The sequence below is a fragment of the Plecotus auritus genome, assembly GCF_963455305.1.
Source record: "Plecotus auritus genome assembly, chromosome: 9".
Classification (NCBI taxonomy): Eukaryota; Metazoa; Chordata; class Mammalia; order Chiroptera; family Vespertilionidae; genus Plecotus; species Plecotus auritus.
The window spans coordinates 54,237,463-54,255,808 of record NC_137783.1 but is presented as its reverse complement, the minus strand read 5'-3'; the positions used below and the strand labels follow the sequence as shown (position 1 = coordinate 54,255,808).

The following is an 18,346-nucleotide window of genomic DNA, read 5'->3' as shown; positions in this document are numbered from 1 at the left end:
GGACTTTGAATATTAGATATGCTTTCAGTTTATCAAAAATTTTTAAACCATTAAAGAAGAGTTAAATCCCTTGGCTGTTCCATAATGAGCAAGATCAATACTTTAAGATGTCACTAGGTGTTGAATTGCTAATTTCAAAAGGGCTTTGAGATTTTTGTTTGTCTCCACCCTCTCTCTCTCCCTCTCCTTCTCCCCATCCCTCTCCCTATCCATCTCCCTCTCCCTCTCCACTAACATTCCTCTCCCTGATTTCCAAGGCATTGTGAGCACCTTCCATGTACCATAAAGACCCAGCCCTTACTGAGCTGATCCATCCAGGTGTGCAGAAAACACAGCACATGTACATCATGTTCAGAGTTTGCCAAATTCCTGCGCATTCACTTTTCCCCTTAATTCTCACAACCACCCTGTGAGGTGTGGGTGAGGCCGAGGCCATTACTATTCCAATGAAAAGAAGCAGAAACTGAGGTTTGCCGAGTATCAGTGCGCTGTGGAAATGAGAACAGTGAACTGCTACTTGCTGTCCCCCAGGCCTGCCTGTGTACATGAGGCTGGTTTGAAAGACTCATGTGCTTATTAGAAAAAGCCCTACCGTGTCCCTTTGAGAACCGTTCAATGATGTAAGCAGGAAGAGGGGAAGGAGCAAATGTGTTTCCTGCCTTGGGTCCGAGCCAGGATAAGCTTCACTACAGGATTGGTTTGGTGGAAGGTGTCATGTGCATACATCCAAGACAATGCCGGTGCCAGGGGATCGCTGTACTCACCTGCAGTCCTGGTGCCATGGAGACCAGACTGCAATCTGCCCAGCTCCCTGTCCGCCCTGATGGAGCTGGGAGCAGTGCCCAGTGAAAGCACAGAGGGAATCCTGTGCTCTGGCTCCCTGACCGGCCCCCATGCCAGGGGACTGTCTGGCATGCGGGACCCTGATTGCTCCCTGGAGTGGAGCCAGGCCTGACAGGCAGTCCAGAGACTTTCCTTCCAGACGGAAAGCTCTGCCTGTGATCTGCCAGAGGGGCTTCCCAAGGAAGTGCGACTAAAAATACACCCTGTGTGACGGAGGCCACTGCCAACGGGGAATGCAAAGTGAAGAGTCTGCAGCCTCAGTGAAACAGGAACCGTGCTGAGGATTATAATTTACAATCTAATCCATATTTCGCAGATTAGTAAAAGCTTGTTAATAGTCTAATCTTTACAGTGAATCTGGCTACTGATAAGTTACTAGTTACTACTCTATAACTGGTCAATGGGTATAGGGTTTCAGTCTCGCAGGATGACAGAGTCCTAGAGATCTGCTGGACAACACAGTGCTTGTATTTAACAAGACCACTGTACCCTTAACAATTTCCTAAGAGGGCAGATCACGTGCCATGTGTTACATAGCACAATGAAAAACATGGTGGATGTTCTTCTACAGGAAAGAAAGGCATGTCTTAATTTTAGCATCATACATAATAACTCATAGGCTTTGAGTCATAGAGGCTCAGCTTGGACTAATGTTTTACTAGTGCAGCCCCCTTGCAACTAGGAAGTTAATTTCCCAGAACCTGGTTTCTTAGTCCATGAAGTGGGGATAACATCCTGTGCTTTTCAGGGCTGTTTGAAGGATTAAATGAGAGAGCAATTATGAAAGCAAATGGTCTAATGCTTGGTCCGGAACAGGCATCCTTCAAATTTAATGGCCTCCCCTTTATCACTTCAGTTTCTTTTTGGTGCTAGCATGTTTATCTAACTTAAAGTGAGGAATGGCTCTGATCTAAGGCCCACAGTGTACGTCAACCTCTTAGGTTTAAATGCAGTTCTTGCCAGAAATTCCCATTGCTTCATACCCATCTTGGTGATAACCTCCTTTTGTCTCTTAAAGACCCCTGAGAATGTACCCAGAACATTCCACGTCCCATTCCTGTCCACGATTCCACTGCTGAGAATCAAAATGACAGACAAACAGCAAGAAACAGCCCCCAACTCCACTGCAGAAAGAGTGGATGCGTGTGGTTGTTCTTCATATATGTGCCACTGCATGAGCAGCCTCGAGATGCAATCACTGCCTCCATGCAGAAAATCCAGGCCACTCAATCTAAGTGTCAGGGAGTCTTCTAACCATGTGCCGATTAAAAGGACAAGTGCTAATTACTTTCTTCAGCGCAGTAAGTTTTGCACAGTACAAGGTCTCCCAAAGATACAGTTTATTCTTAAATATAATCTGAAAGAAAGAGTGGCCCTTCCATCCACCCACAAAAGGAATCCAGGGGAACTTGACAAATTTTGCCCCTAATCTCTATGTGTCTATTTTTTACTTACTTCTTAAGCATATGAGAAATATCTTTCCAACAATTGATAGGAAATATTTAAATATACCCATCTATGGTGACATTTTCAAAAAGAATAGTAATGCCACAGTATTAAATAGAATGAAAATTCAAATCCTGAATTGATCCTAATAAGATGCCTGGACTAGAGTTTAGCATAGCTACAGTGCTAAAAATAAGCAATGAGTATACAATTTTTCTACTTTCATTAGAGAAAAAACAACAATGCTTGTCCAAAGGTGCTCAAGAGGAATGAAAACACTGTGAAGAAGAACATAAGAGCAAAGAAACCACAGGGTACCAATTCTGTGTATCTGGCTTCCAGCTTCTGAACACAGGGAGTTAAAAGAAAACCATGTTTTAATATGCTGTCTTGAGTACCACAGGCACTGACACACATCTGCTCCTTCCTCAAGCATCAGTGTAGTGATGGAGTGGGCTGGTGCATTTGACCCGAGGTCAATCCTCACTCCCCGGGACCCAGGAGCCATGGTAAGCTGGGAAAGCAGGCGGGTGAGTCTGGCTGGAAAGCATAAATGCAAGCTGCTCAAACTGCAGGGCAGCATGATAAGGAAAGGGAAACCCATTGCATAGAATTCAAACTCTGTTCAGGACCATGGACAGCGTCTGGTAAACTAAATTCATTTTCAGTCTGTGCTTGAGAGACACTGTCTTTGGTTTTTAGGGAACACAAGTAAACATGAGGTGACTTCTGTGAGGAAAGTGGCATTCGGAGGCTCCTATGCTGAATTTCAGTGCCCTGGGCTGGGGCAGGGTGCCAGACCCATGTGAGACGCTCAGGCAGCTCTCAACAGGATAAGCCAGGGCCTCTGCCAAAAGTCCAGTTGGAGAGACAAGAAAATCTACCAACAAGGTAGGAAGGAGTGAAGGACTTAAAGAGGGTAGTGACTGAAGAGGAGGTGATGCAAAAAGTAAGAAAGGGGGAGGAGCAAATGCAGATGAGGGCGGGATATACTCCAGAGCAGGGTGGGGGACTAGCACTTTGCACAGCTGCTTGGATAAGTCAGCTGCATCCAAGGTCTCCCTGTCTTCCTGTCTTCACCCAAGCCCTATGCAACCAGGGGTATTTTTCTCACTTTAGATATAAGGAACATAAAACTGAAAGCCATTAGGTAGCTTGCTGCAGGTCATGCAAGTAGAAGCTGACAGAGTTCAAAGTCTCTCTTATTCCAAAGCCCAAGCACCCCACTCTGCTCCTTTGCAGGAAGCACCTTGGGTTTGCCAGGACACCTACTGTTTTGAACACACAGGTGCAGACATATGTTCAAACAGGAATCCTCTATAGCAGGGATTCTGGAGAACCACACTACTTAGTGTGCATATTTCAGAGGGAGGGACCTTGAGACAATAGGCTGAGGGGCAGGCCCTGCCTGTTCACTATAAACTCAGTGCTCAGTTAATTCTAAGATTGTACTAATAGGTCAAAGATCCAGCTATTAAAGCACTGACTCCTCTCATGCATACAAAACTGCAAAAGCTTTTGGGAACAGTTAAAAGTCCCAGAGAATTAAGTAGCTCTTGCTTCACCGTGTTCGCCAAAAAGACAAGAAGAATTCAAAGTCTCTGAATACCCACCCCAAGTTTCTCATGTAGTCCAAGATCATCGCTTATTCTTATGGAAAATTTTCTACTTCTGCAAATATAGGGGAGTCGGACATCCTTATCACAATCCAGGATTGCTGGCTCCCAACTGCTCGCCTGCCTGCCTTCCTGATTGCCCCTAACTGCTTCTGCCTGCCAGCCTGATCACCCCCTAACTATTCCCCTGCCAGCCTGATTGATGCCTAACTGCTCCCCTACCAGCCTGTTTGCCCCTAACTGCCCTCCCCTGAAGGCCTGGGTCCCCGCCAACTGCCCTCCCCTGCAGGCCTGGTCCCCCCAACTGCTCTCCCCTGAAGGCCTGGGTCCCCCCCAACTGCCCTCCCCTGCAGGCCTGGTCATCCCTAACTGCCCTCCCCTGCAGGCCTGGTCCCCCCCAACTGCTCTCCCCTGCAGGCCTGGGTTCCTCCCAACTGCCTTTACCTGCAGGCCTGGTCCCTCCCAACTACCCTCCCCTGCTGGCCTGATCGCCCCCAACTGCCCTCCCTTGCAGGCCTGGTCCCTCCTAACTGCCCTCCCTTGCTGGCCATCTTGAGGTGGCCATCTTGTGTCCACATGGGGGCAGGATTTTTGACCACATGGGGGCAGCCATCTTGTGTGTTGGAGTGATGGTCAATCTGCATATTACTCTTTTATTAGATAGGATAGCAGTGCACAGGTGGGGGACCAGTTGGTTTGCCCTGAAGGGTATCCCGGATCAGGGTGGGGGTTCCCTTGGGGCATGGGGTGGCCTGGGCGAGGGGCCTGTGGTGGTTTGCAGGCCGGCCATGCCCCGCAGCGACCCAAGCGGAGGCCCTGGTATCTGGGGTTTATTTATCCTTTATAATTGAAACTTTGTAGCCTGGAGCGGAGCCAAGCCTTCTGCTTGCTCCAAGGCGGCAGCCATTTCTGTTGGGATTTATGTATTTTCTATAATTGAAACTTTGTAGCCTTAAGCAGAGGCCTGGGCCAACCAGGGCTGCAGAAGCTTGGCTTCCTCCATCGCCGCGGGCAACCCTAGCCTCCTGCTCTTTCCAGCTCCATGGCTGCCGCCATTTCTGTTTGGGTTTATGTATCTTCTATCACTGAAACTTTGTAGCCTTGAGTGGAGGTCCAGGCCGGCAAGGGCAGGTGGAAAGCTTGGCTTCCTCCATTGCCGGGAAAACCCAAGCCTCCCTCCTGCTCTCTGTGGCCGTAGCCATCTTGGTTGGGTTTATTTGCATATTCGCTCCTGATTGGCTGGTGGGCGTGGCTTGTGGGTGTGGCAGAAGTACGGTCAATTTGCATATTACTCTTTTATTAGATAGGATACTGTTAACGGGCCTGTGATTTTTAACTCTCTGACAGGTGGTTAGGAAATAAGAAGAATATATATTACAAATATAAACTGAAGTTGGCAAAGTATACAGGGGTTTTCTGAGATGAAGCAGTGAGGCAGTAGAAAAGTCAGGTAAGCACACAGTTTAATTTAATAATAATATATGATGCCCTATCCTCAAAGGGAACTATAGAGATGACTGGACCTTCCTCACACCCCTGCTGCATCACATGTTTGCCTATTACACATGTGCTCATGGACCCTCCCCTCAAGGGTATACCCATCAGCCAACCATTCATTCATTCAATCGTTCTGCAAATAATTTATAAATTTTGTCTATGTGCCAAATACTGCACAAATACTATGCAAGTGAAAAAATAAGATGCAGTCTTAGTCTTAAAAAGAGAAATTGAGAGGCAATATTAAATGAAAACGTCACATAATAAACACGGAACTGTCATTTACAAGCATGTGAGAGGCAGAGGGAAACGTAAAACCTGGTAGAAGGTGCCAGGGAAGGCTCCCTGCGGCGCCTGCTAGAGGTGAATCAATGGTAAGTACTAGTTATCTAAATAAAGTGGGGACAGATATTGTGAGGGGAACCTCTCTTAAGGGGAAAACTGCACTGTCAACAGCACCTTCTTTCAGGTTATCGCATTCTAGCCAGCACTGGGCTATTTACATCCCTATAAGTTGTAGTTTCCTGACAGCAATGCTAAACGATATCTGCCTACTAGGCATGCAACATTCTGTCTCCTAGAGTTCCCACTGACTTCCCTCCCACTAGGGAAGAGCCTACTTTGGCTCTATTTGCACCACCTTTCAATACTCCTGATGTCTAATTGGATCTGCTCTTTGGGTTCTTTTACACTCATTATAGCATCATCCTGGTTCCCTCCTTAATGAGTTAAATGTTTAATCCGTGTTCACTTTACATCTACATGAGGGTCACGGTTTTACCTGTTTTTTAAAATGATTCTCTAACCGTATATTCCATAATGACATGCCTATAAGGACAAATGAGTATATGTGAGGAGCGTGATGCGCTCCAAAAACCACAGGAACTGAGGTCTGGAATAGTAAAAGATAGTGCTGTTAACATGGTTAAAATTTTATTCTCCATCAGAGGCCTGATGCATGAAATTCATGCAAGAGTAGGCCTTCCTTCCTCCCCCACCCCCCACCCGCTGCCGCCACCAGCTTCCCTCTGGCACCCGGGACCCGGGCTTCCCTCACAGCCCCAGCTTCATCCGGAAGGTTGTCTGAAGGACGTCTGGTCTAATTAGCATATTACGCTTTTATTACTATAGATTGCCAGCTAGGATAGACTCCCAACTGTCATAGAAACAGCCATGTGAATTCAGGAACAAAGTGCTGTTACTATCCACAAAATGGATAAAATAATTAATTTTCCTCACTTAGTAAGAACTACAATGAGATCATCTTCCTAGAAATCAAGAATTGTTCATGTCAAATATGACTTCACAGGTTTCAGTTCTGATTACTGTCATTATTCTAATCCATTAGGAAGATAGTCTTCACCTTCTGGGAGACCCTCTGAGTGTCCACAATGAAAATGCTCTACTCTCAGGATAAGCAGAGGCCTGGTCCTTCTCCCCACTGCATTTTTGAGTCAGCATAGCAACACCAAGCATCACCAACTGCACAGCAAAGAAAAAATTGGAAACCAAGAGGAGGAGTTAGAAAGAAAAAATGTTAACCTATTTTACTAGTGAGAGTATCAAAGTTTTCTTTCATATTCTGAAAATAAATGTTAAGCTTTCTTTATTATGGACAGAAATAACTTCTGATTGGTGGGTGGTTTGTAATAAATGGAGTTTTCAGATCCACAACAGAACAGTGATATCTTGACTCTTAAATAGAAGCATGTAATTAACATACACTTTTTCAAAACAGTACTTGGAAACCACACAGAGTCAAATCGGATACAATCCTAACAGTCCAGGATTCACCCCACAGCCAGAGCCAATATCAGCGTGGCTGCTTATCAAGCTGGGGCCTGGGTGTCTACTTCTCCGGACCAACAGCAGCCAGCCTCCTTTTCAACAGCCCAGCATGTGAATGGCCCATAAGAGGTTGGTGTGGAAGGAGTGGATTCCAGTATGAAGAGACTAACAATGTGTTTTATGTTTCTGAATTTAAAGCCAAAGCAAGTCCTTGAAGAATGCTCCATCCACAAGGATGGCCAACGTCTCCATGGGAAGAAGGAAGTGGCAGGTCACACACTTACCTAATGAAATGGACATGAGGTGATCAACTGGGCGCTATGAGAAACGAATGAGGACTACGGATGAGCACCCGACGAGAGCTGAAGAAATGACAAAGATCAAGGAGTGTATTAGTCTATTTGATGCAGGAGCACTATCGCTGCTATCACTGAGAGTCGAGTTTAGTTACACCTGTGCCGGGCATTACACTTTCCCAGCCACAGGATATCATGCGTTTTTCAATTCCTCTTAGAAAAAAAGAGAGCGTTGGTGGGTGTGGCTCAATTGATTGAGCATCTACTCATGCATGGAAAGGTTGGCAGTTTGATTCCCGGTCAGGGCACATGCCGGAATTGTGGGCTCATTCTCCAGGAGAGGGTGTTCAGGAGGTAGCTAATCCATTATTTCGCTCTCTCATCTATGTTTCTCTCTCCCTCTCCCTTTCTCTCTCTCCAAAAAATCAATTAAAAAAAAGAGATAATTTTTTTAAAAATAGCATGTTAATAATGTGTACTTATAAAACATGTATAGGTAGTGAAATTGCTTTCTATTTCATTTGATTTGTGCAGTCACTTGGATAATCAAGTAATTTCTATCTGTATCACCTTGAAATTATTAGCAGTAACTAAGAATAAAGAGGTAGAATGTTATAATTAAAGGTTGAAAGAGGCATAGCTAACTTGTAAAATATTAACCCTGACAGATGCTTTCTAGAGAGTATCTGCTGTATAACACCCATTCAGATATTTAATTAAAATCCCTGGTCCACCTAACACAGGTCCATGGGAATAACAGCGCTTCATTATCCAATACGACTTCACACTAATAGATGTGTGCACTCAGTTGAAACAATTTTACCTAAAAAATTGTAGCATTAAGGAGGGTTGATGACTGTGTATTTAAATGGGACAGGTCTGCCATGATGGACTTGGAAATATTTTCAGGATTATGAATGTGGCTGGGAAAATGCTACAGGCTTCTTCACATAGATGGGGGTCCTATGTTTTTTCAGATTCTTTAAAAGTAATATTTGAACTTCTACATATTAACTTTCATTTTTGTAATCAGATATTGTTGGGGATTTTCCAAATTTCAAGAATTAATATCTAATCTTACCTAAAATACAGACTAATTTCTTAAAAAAGATTTTTTATTGATTTTGAGAGAGAGAGAAAGGGAGAGGGAGAGAGTGAGAGAAACTTCGATTTGAGAGCAAAATGCTTTCCACCAGGGATCAAACCCTGAACCCAAGTATGTGCCCTGACTGGAACCAAACCAGCAACCCTTTAGTGCACAGGACAATGCCCAACCAACTGAGCCAAACCGGCCAGGGCAATATAGGCTACTTTTAATATTGTTACTTCCCTGCATTAATGCCTTTAAGACCCTCTGTTCCTGAAGAGTTGACCCCCAGAATCTTAAAAGCTGTATTCTAAACCTCCTTGGTTCTTATACAAACCTATTTTTGCAAACTCATCTTCCATTTATTTCTTTTGTATTTTTTATGTCCCCTTCTGCCCCCATCTCCCTAACTTGGCAGTGAAAACCTCCCCCACTCCACCCTTCATGGACCCACTCAAATTCCATATTTTTCCCTACATTTTTTGCACTTCTATCACCTAGATGCAAGATTTCACAACTTCACAACACCTCAGAATAATTTGAAAAGTACTGTTTTTTTGTTATCAAATTAGTATTATTATTGCCTCAGCTTCAGTGCATACTAAAATTAACATTGTTTGTTCTTTTAAGGAAAAAGTTGCTTGATTCCATCATGGAAAACCAAATCTTGTCCAAGTCCTCATGAAAGTGGTGGGTAGTTTTCTTGCTTTATAGAGCAAGGTTTCAGTACAGATCATGTTCTGTCTCTGGGATATTTCCTGCCTGAATTTCCTGTTTAGTCTCTTTCACTTATGACACTTTCATTTATACGTTTTTACCTATAACTCTGACACACCATATAGGTGCCGGCTCTTTCCCTCACTCGGATATAAATCGTAAAATCCAGAGCCCCATACACGGTGGCCTAGAGGTGTGTACAGACCACTGTGCAGTGCCCACTTCCTGCACACTCCCCGTGCTGCCATCACTCATTGAACTCAATCATTGTTAGTGTCAACATCATCACCACTTACATTTTCTGTGATATTTCCTGACTAAGGAAATAAGCGAAGGTCCGGTGGAGCCGAACTGCCTCATTCTATCTGCTTGCATGAGCCTCTCTCCGCATCGTTTTCTAGGGGCACCGTTGGCTGCCCTCCCAGAGAGCCTTGCTTCCTGGGGAACATTCCGCCTCTGGGCAAGGATTTAAGTAAGTGCTGCTCTGTTTTTGTTCTGATCCCTGAAAACACCCCTGCCAATCAAGAAGGAGCAACTCATCTATTATACCACTGTGTCAAAGTTGCTGTGTATGATTTCAAACAAGGATTTATGTCGAAGGGAAGTTTTTTAAAAGGAAACATTCTCCGGAGAAGTCATTTGCCAACATGAGGGATGCTCGATTGTTTTCTAAGGTGGCTCTTTAGTTCCCAAAGGCAGATCATAACACCTCTTGAGATGGTAAAAGCCTCCTTCAGATAATTAAATAAGCTACTGGAAGTGTCAAAATGCCCCAAAGTCCTAATTAGCTCATTACACATCAACATTAATTAATGATTTTGAAGGTTACCATCCTACTGCAGGGCCACCAGAACACCAATCTGTTGTTGGCTCCCAACTAGTGTGCTAGAAGATCTAGTTGCTTGCCTTTCTTTCATTTAAAAAAGTTCTATAAATGACAACCAGTGAAATCTCTGGAACTGTCACCTGTGTGGGCCCCAGCAGATAATACAGTGAGGCAGGTACAGGTAGCGATCATAGGACCCTGTTGACTGACAGCTTTGAACGGAGCACAGTAACCAATCAAAAGCACCTCAGGGAAGAGATTAGGTTATCAGAACGATTATTCTAAAATAAGATGTAGGTCCAAAATGACTTATTATATTGCTTATTTTGTTTTGATACAATCACACCTTCCAAACACCATATTGCAGGATTAACTAGAACCGTTAACCTAACAATTATCATTTATTAATTCCTTACTACATGCCACACACACAGACACACAAAAAGTCATCTAATCCCAACCACTCTTCAAAACAGGCAACATCACACAGCCAGCAGGGACAACAATGGGTTGCAAACATAGCTTTGATGGTCTAAAGACCTTTCTTCATCAAACCATGCTGGCACCAAGCCGGTCTGCAAGAGTTAGTGGTTCGAGCTCCATGTAAATCTTTACATGGTGAACATATTTCTTAGTTATTCTGTGCTTTTTATAAGTATAGTCAAGGTTCATACAATACCTTCAGGAACTCAGACCTCCCTCTTCACCCACCAGAAGGAGCAGCCAAAAACAGGTGGATCCTCACAACACTCGTACACCAGGGTTTGTAGGAGCAGAGATGGGGGCGGAAGTAGCACATCCGGGTACAATGCTGCTTTGCACGTAGGAACACCGGGTGAGAGAATGCCAAAGGGATCAATTTGTAGAGGGTTCTTCTAGTTCCCATCCACTCAGCAAGCAATGTTTAAGTACCTCACAGGTAGAGAGCATCCTGGCTAAGCAGATGGGACATATCAGGTTTTAAGAAGTGTTGGGATGAGAACTTGAGTTTTACATACTTGCATCTCCCTTATTTGGGGAGTAAGATTATTGAAGAACAGAAGGCACATGCAGGTAAAGGTGGCAAAGGATATCAAGTAGGAATGCATCTGGATGCAAGTCACAGAAACTCTGACTCCAACTCAGGGTTTGTTTTGACTCCTGTGGCCAGAAGTCTGGTGGGTAGGCAGAAACCCAGAGGAGCCTGGGCATGACACCATCTTTCTTCAGGTTCACTAGATGCTCCCCTTCCCCCGCCCACATAACCACAATTCTAGACGCAGCATCGGTGTTTAAGGCAAGAAGATAAACAATGGGGAAGAGTTAGTAAAACAGAATTCCACCTACTAAACACCATCCTATGTCAAACCCCATTAAAATGAAAGTTGGAAACAACCTTTCCCAGCTGTTTGAATAGAAGCCAGCCAGAGAAAGGGAGCTTGAGCGTGGATACTGGATGGGACAGAATCCAGGACACATTGCTTCCATGAGCATTATCCCAGAGCCTGGATTCTGAGTCAAGTCTCTGACTAACGTGCTGTCCTTCCTTCCCGGCCCCTACCTCCTGACTGTCCCTCTCTTCCTCTTGTCCACATCCCCACTCTGGAAGCTCCCTTTCAGCCTTGGTATGAGTGGGCACAGTTACCTGACTGGAGGCTCTGTAAGTTTGCCTCTTTCCACAATCTGCATGGGAGAGAGGCTGCCATGTTCCACACCTACATCTGAAGCAGCACATCAGCTCCATCAGCTCAAGTTCAACCTGACACCTGGATAGGAAGGTAATTTTGCATGTGAATTGTACCCCACTAAAAAAATTAGCAAGAGTGACAATATCCAAGCAGCATTTAAATATGGTGATGTGGTTAATGCTTTCCTCATATTATTCTTTAATGCACAGGAAGAAAATTGTCTGATATGACAGAAACATCATTTTGAAATTTGAGGACGAGTTAATAATCTTTTAAATTCATCCTTTCAAACATAGTTAAAATTATTTCCCTGGAGAAGAGATACCTTGCAAACCGTAATGCAAATAACTCCCCAAAAAGCTGTGTGGGACCAGATGACCTCACTAACCCCCAAAAGGCTGGGGAAACAAAAGCCCATAATTTGAATCAAAGCATATTAATAAAAACTTAACTTTCAGCAGCACATCTTTTACTATATACTTTGCTTAGTTTTCTAAAGCATGTTTCTATTAAAATGCTGAATCCTGGCCCAGCTGGGTATGACTCAGAGGTTGAGCAATGACCCAGGAACCAAGAGGTCACTGGTTCAATTCCTGGTCAGGGCATTCCTAGTTGCAGGCTTGATCCCCAGTGTGGGGTGTGCAGAAGGCAGCCCATCAATGATTCTCTCTCATCATTGATATTTCTATCTCTCTCTCTCCCTCTCCCTTCTTCCCTGAAATCAATAAAAATATAAAAAGCAAATAAATAAAATAAAATGCTGAACCCTGTATAAGTAGATAGCAGTTAGGTAACTTCAGCTGCTTTTATTAGGTCTCCCAGGACCGAACCACCAAGTAGCCACAAAGGACACTCAGAAAGCCGAAGCGATATTTACAAATAAGTCTTGTATTGTTCACTTATTCTTGTGAAGCCCAACTGATTTAAAATCATGAACTGCTCAGTGAGTAAACAGAAATAATATCCTGAAACAGGAGATTGATACTTGGGTATTTACTTGAAGAAACATTTTGACATTAAAACAAACTAACAAAAAATGAAGAGCCTCAGACTAATATGATGATTTCCAACAGTTTACCTGAAAGTATGGTAGCAGCTCAAAAATGCATGCTTACTGTATTCTATTTTTGTTGTTGCAAACCTTAACATCATTATGAAAACAATGATTAACAGTATCTGACCAAACTTGTAAAAACCGTTCTTAGGCCTTGCTTTTTTCAGGAATATGATACTGAAGACTGATTAGTCTTTTTTCTATTAATACCTTACGCCTCTTCCAAAATGGATGTATTAGTGTCGTCATTGTTGTTGCTTTTGGAGAGACCAAGAACCAAAACAAACCCCAACACAATACATAAAACTTCTGTGTTCCAACTAATAACAAATAATAAATCTTGAGTAAAAATATAATTAACTTAATAATTAGAGCATACAAATATGTCAAACACAGGCAATACTATTACTGTGATTAAGCTTTAAATTTGGCTCTGACTCTCTAAGCAGCCAAGCAAAACCTGCAACATGATCAGTTAACAAGTATTAGAAAAAAATCAAGAGTACTGTTTTCCAGCACTTTTTTTTAAATTTTTTAACATATTTTATTTTATTTTTTAATTTTTAATATATTTTTATTAATTTCAGAGAGGAAGAGAGGGAGAATGAGACCGAAACATCAATGATGAGAGAGAATCATTGATTGGCTGCCTCCTGCATGAACCCCACTGGGGATCAAACCTGCAACAGGGCATGTGGCCTGACAGGAAATCAAACAATGGTCTCCTGGTTCATAGGTTGATGCTCAACCACTGAGCCACGCTGGTTGTGCAATTATTTTATTTTTTAATTAAAGTTGATTATAATATAATTCAATATAATATTAGTTTCAGCTCTACAGCATAGTGGTTAGACATTTATATAACTTCTGAAGTGATCCCCGATAAGTCTAGCACCCACCCGATACCATACGTAAGTTATTACAGTATTACTGGCTGTATACCCTGTTTTACTTTACTTCCTGTGACTATTTTGTAACTGCCATTTCATAAGTATTAACCCTTCACCTTTCTCACCCAGCCCCATATCCCCCCTCCCATCAGGCAACCATCAGTTTGCTCTCTGGATCTATGTTTGTTTTTGTCTTGCATGTTCACTTATTTTGTTTTTTAAATTTCATGTAGGTAAAATAAAGTATTTGTCTTTCTCTGCTTGACTCATTTCACTTAGCATAATATGCTCTAGTTTCATCATGCCAAGAATGGTAAAATGTCATTTTTTTGGCCACGTATACAGGTACCACTTCTTCTTTATCCATTTGCTATCCCTCCATGGACACTTAGGTTACCTCCATATCCTGACTCTTGCAGTGGACATAGGGGTGCATTTATCTTTTTGAAATAATGTTTTTTATTTCTTTAGATAAGTACCCAGATTGGGATTGCTAAGTCATGTGATAGGTCTATTTTTAATGTTTTGAGGAACCTCCATAATGTGTTCAGCAGTATCTCATTGTGGTTTTAATTTGCATTTCTCTGATGATTAGTGACCTTGAGCATCTTCTCATATGTCTAATGGCTATCTGTCTATCCTCTTTAGAGAAATGTTTATTCAGGCCCTTTGCCCATTTTAAATCAAATTATTTGTTTTGTTTTGGTGTTAAGTTGTATGAGTTCCTTATATATTTTGGATATTAACCCCATATCAAATGTATCATTGGTAAATATGTTCTCCCATTCATTAGGTTATCTTTTCATTTTGTTGATGGTTTTCTTTGCTGTGCAACTTTTTTTTTTAGCTTGATGTAGTCCCATTTGTTTATTTTTTTCTTTTGTTTCTGTTGCCTGAGGAGATATGTCAGAAAAATAATAATGCTAAGAGTTATGTCAGAGAGTTTACTGTCTATCTTTTCTTCTAGGAGTTTTATGGTTTCAAGTCTTACATTTAAGTCTTTAACCCATTTGTGGTTTATTCTTGTATGTGGTGTAAAAAAACGTGGTCTAGTTTCATTTTTTGCATGTATCTGCCCAGTTTTCCCAGAACCATTAACTGAAGAAACTGTCTTCACTCCATTGTATGTTCTTGCTTCCTTTGTCATAGACTAATTGACCACAGAGGCATAGGTTTATTTCTTTGCTCTCTATTCTATTCCATGAATCTATATGTCTGTGTTTATACCAATACCATGCAGTTTAGATTACGAAGACTTGTAATATAGTTTGATATCAGGTTAGCACTTAATTGTTCAAAATGAATCTTTCACATATTGGAATATCATTGTTAGAGGAAAATGGACATAATATTTTCATAACAGAAGCATCACCCTATTTTATATGGCTTTCTTTTAATGGCCTTGTAACAACAGCTCAATAAAGATGATTTTGCAAGGGGATATGCCAATGTGGTTCAAATAAGTAAACTGGTAGCCCAACAGATTGGCAACCTTTCTTTACAGCAGAGACTTTAATATAGTTACTATCCCTATGAGGGTTTTTTAATTTGCTTTAGGAAAAAATCCACAAACACCTGTTCCAATAAACACTTTGATAGAAGGACCATAAAAGGGTTAAAATATCTTTCTCTTCTTGTAAAGAGTTGATCACCTCCTGGACACATGGTAGGATGGGGACCACAGCGATTCTCTCCTCGCTGTGTTTATCTGTGTGTGTGTGTGTGTGTGTGTGTGTGTGTGTGCGTGTGTACACAGCCGACCATAGGGAGGGATAGAGGGATCTTTCTATGATGGAACAGAGCTTGCAGTCAAAGCAGGGAAGAACGACTTGGAAGCTTCGATATGATCCAAATCAACTCACCTATCAAAAAAGAAAATTATCTCAAATAGCAAAGTACATAGATTAAATAAACCCCAGGAATAAGATATTAAAAATGAATTAGAAACTGCCAATATGTTCATTAAACAATGTCTGATCCTCCTAGAAATCTAAGAAATACAAATTCAAACAAAAACACAACACAATTTTTCTCCCACTGACTTATCAAGACTTAAAACCGTAATTTCAGTGTTGGTGAGGTTTCAGGGGACAGGCAGGCTCAGACTCTGCTAATGGAAGCATGAGCTGAAAATACAAGCTTTCTGCAAGAAAACATCATAATAAATATGAAAAGTCTTTAAATATGCATTCCTCAAACAAGCTTTTTTCTACTAAGAAATGGCTCTAAATGAATTATTACAGGCATATAACCACATGAATATAATATAAGAATAACCGCTCTAAATTACTCATATATCCCAAATTACCACACTGGTTAAAAGTTTTCGAAGTACAACATATAGCCAAATTCAATATTACTGTCAAATATATGGACATTGAAAAAAAACCAGAGATATTTAAGTAAATTTTACATCTTGTGTATGACAATCTGCATTTTTACCTTGGATAATAAACAAGTTTCATTCCTTCTAATATCAAAAGGTTCTTCAACTTACGTTTGAAAGCTAAACAATGGGATAAAGTTAGAAATAGCTGTTCCAGTATTAATTTTAAAATTAAGGATTTTTAAAAATCAGTTAAGTTGTTTGCAATGGCATCGTAAAAACTACTGGGACTAAACATCATTCACTTTTAGGCATATCTGACCATTTTCAAAGAGTGCTGGAAATTTGCTTGCAAAATATCATTGCCAATCCGTGTAAATCACAACATATTCAGTTGCTTCACTCAGAGCTGAACAGATTGAAAGATGCTGTGCTCCAGCCTCAGGCTGCTGGAGGAAGCTCCAAAGGACAGTAATTACAACTTCACCTCTGAACTAAAGGAAGGATTGGGATGAGGAAGACTGTTTCATCTGATAGGCTGTGGGGAGACTGTACCCCTGAAGAAGGTAGAATAGCTGGATTTAATGTGAGAAGGGACTTCAAGATCTTCCACCTTTGAATCCTTCCCTCATTGTTCAGATGAGAAAACCTCAGCCAAGGCAGGGAAAGTGACCGAGTAATGGAGGAGTCAAGGTCAGAGCTGGGACTGAACCCAGTCCCTGCAGGGCACACACTTGGATTCTGCTTTATTACCTGGGTTAATCCTCTTATATAGAATTCTTATAACAACAGTTCCATAAGCATCATCTAAGGCAGTACTTACCAATAAAAATATAATGAGAGCCACCTACTTAATTTAAAAATTTCTGGCAGCCTTGTTAAAGTAAGAAAAAGACAGAGGTATAATTAATTTTAGTAATATGTTTTACTTAATGCATTATATAAAAGTATTATCATTTAAATCTGAATTCAATAGAAAAATGAAATGAAACTTTACATCCATGTGTGTGGTTTGTTTGTTTGTTTGTTTGTTTGTTTTGGTGCCAAATGTTTGAATGTCAATGTGGCTTTTATGTTTATAGTGCTTCTCAGCGTGGGTTAGTAAAATTTAAGTGCTCAGTTGATTTTATGATTTTCCTCCCCAAAAGGCAGCATCCATTGATACTTTAGGTCTCAACTTAAAGACAGGAAACTTCATAAGGAAATCCTTTGAAAAAGCCACACCAATAATGAGGAAACACCACAAATACTGAGGTGAACTGTGACGTAGGCAGTGCCTTTCTTGCATTGGCTGACAGCTTTCAGAATGAAAATATTCTCTCACCATGAAATAAGGCTGATTAAATGAGGAATTACTAACATTTCTATCTGCTTATCTTAATCCTACAGGCCTTCTCCGCATTAAGATCCCAAGGTGCCTTCTGCAGGATAAGACTGTCCCCTCCTCCTCAATTAGTGAGACTTTCATTCAGTTTCTTCTGTTAATTAGCCCTTGATCTCCAACCTCTCCAAACAGAGTACAGTTGCCTTGGTAAACCTGGACCACAATTTGCTTGTCTAAATCTCCAAACACTGGAAAGTAGCACAGCACACTCACAATGTAAGTGCTCAGAAAACGTCTTACCAGATGGCTAAACACTGGGTGTCCCAAAAAATGCATACACCACTGTAGCAACTGATAAACTCAATTTTGAAATGAAATATATTTTAATAAACACTGCCTTTTTAATTATTCAAAATGATGGATATTCAGAAGGTCATGCTCTCTTTCAGAAAATACTATAATTAAAGTGAGCAGGAAAAAAAAAAAAAAAACACACCTCATGCAAACATTGCAGCTTTTTAGCTAGACTCAAAGGATAAGAATTTGGAAAAAAGCCACAGGTCAGGAATCACATTTGCCAACCAAGCATTATCTAAAACTATTACTTCAAATCAGAAAGACTTAACCGTAAGTCAAAGCGAACACACACACACACACACACACACACACACACACACACACACACGCACACAGGCATGCACGCCCCAAAAGCTTGTTAGAGTTTCAGTAAACAACCCCATCAGGCTGATATAAAATTATCTTCTTGTTTTCCTGATTCAACAACAAATTATTGCTTCAATGCTTGGTAATCAGAGTAGCGAAACTCCTCAGGATTCAATAAACAAATTAGAGATTCTTTATTATCCCTGAACAAAGTTAAATTTGGCTTCAGAAAATGTTTTAGAAGGTGGGACTATTCAGGTGCATTTTGATTGATGTTCTGCTAGGCCAGTGCTATAAACTACAAAA

At 41.4% G+C, this 18,346-nt stretch overlaps 1 protein-coding gene across 4 annotated transcripts in view; it reads right to left on the bottom strand.

Moving 5' to 3' along the window:
- NRG3 (neuregulin 3) overlaps positions 1-18,346 on the bottom strand; it is a 1,127,062-nt gene that overhangs the window by 956,760 nt on the left and 151,956 nt on the right. The window lies entirely within an intron of this gene.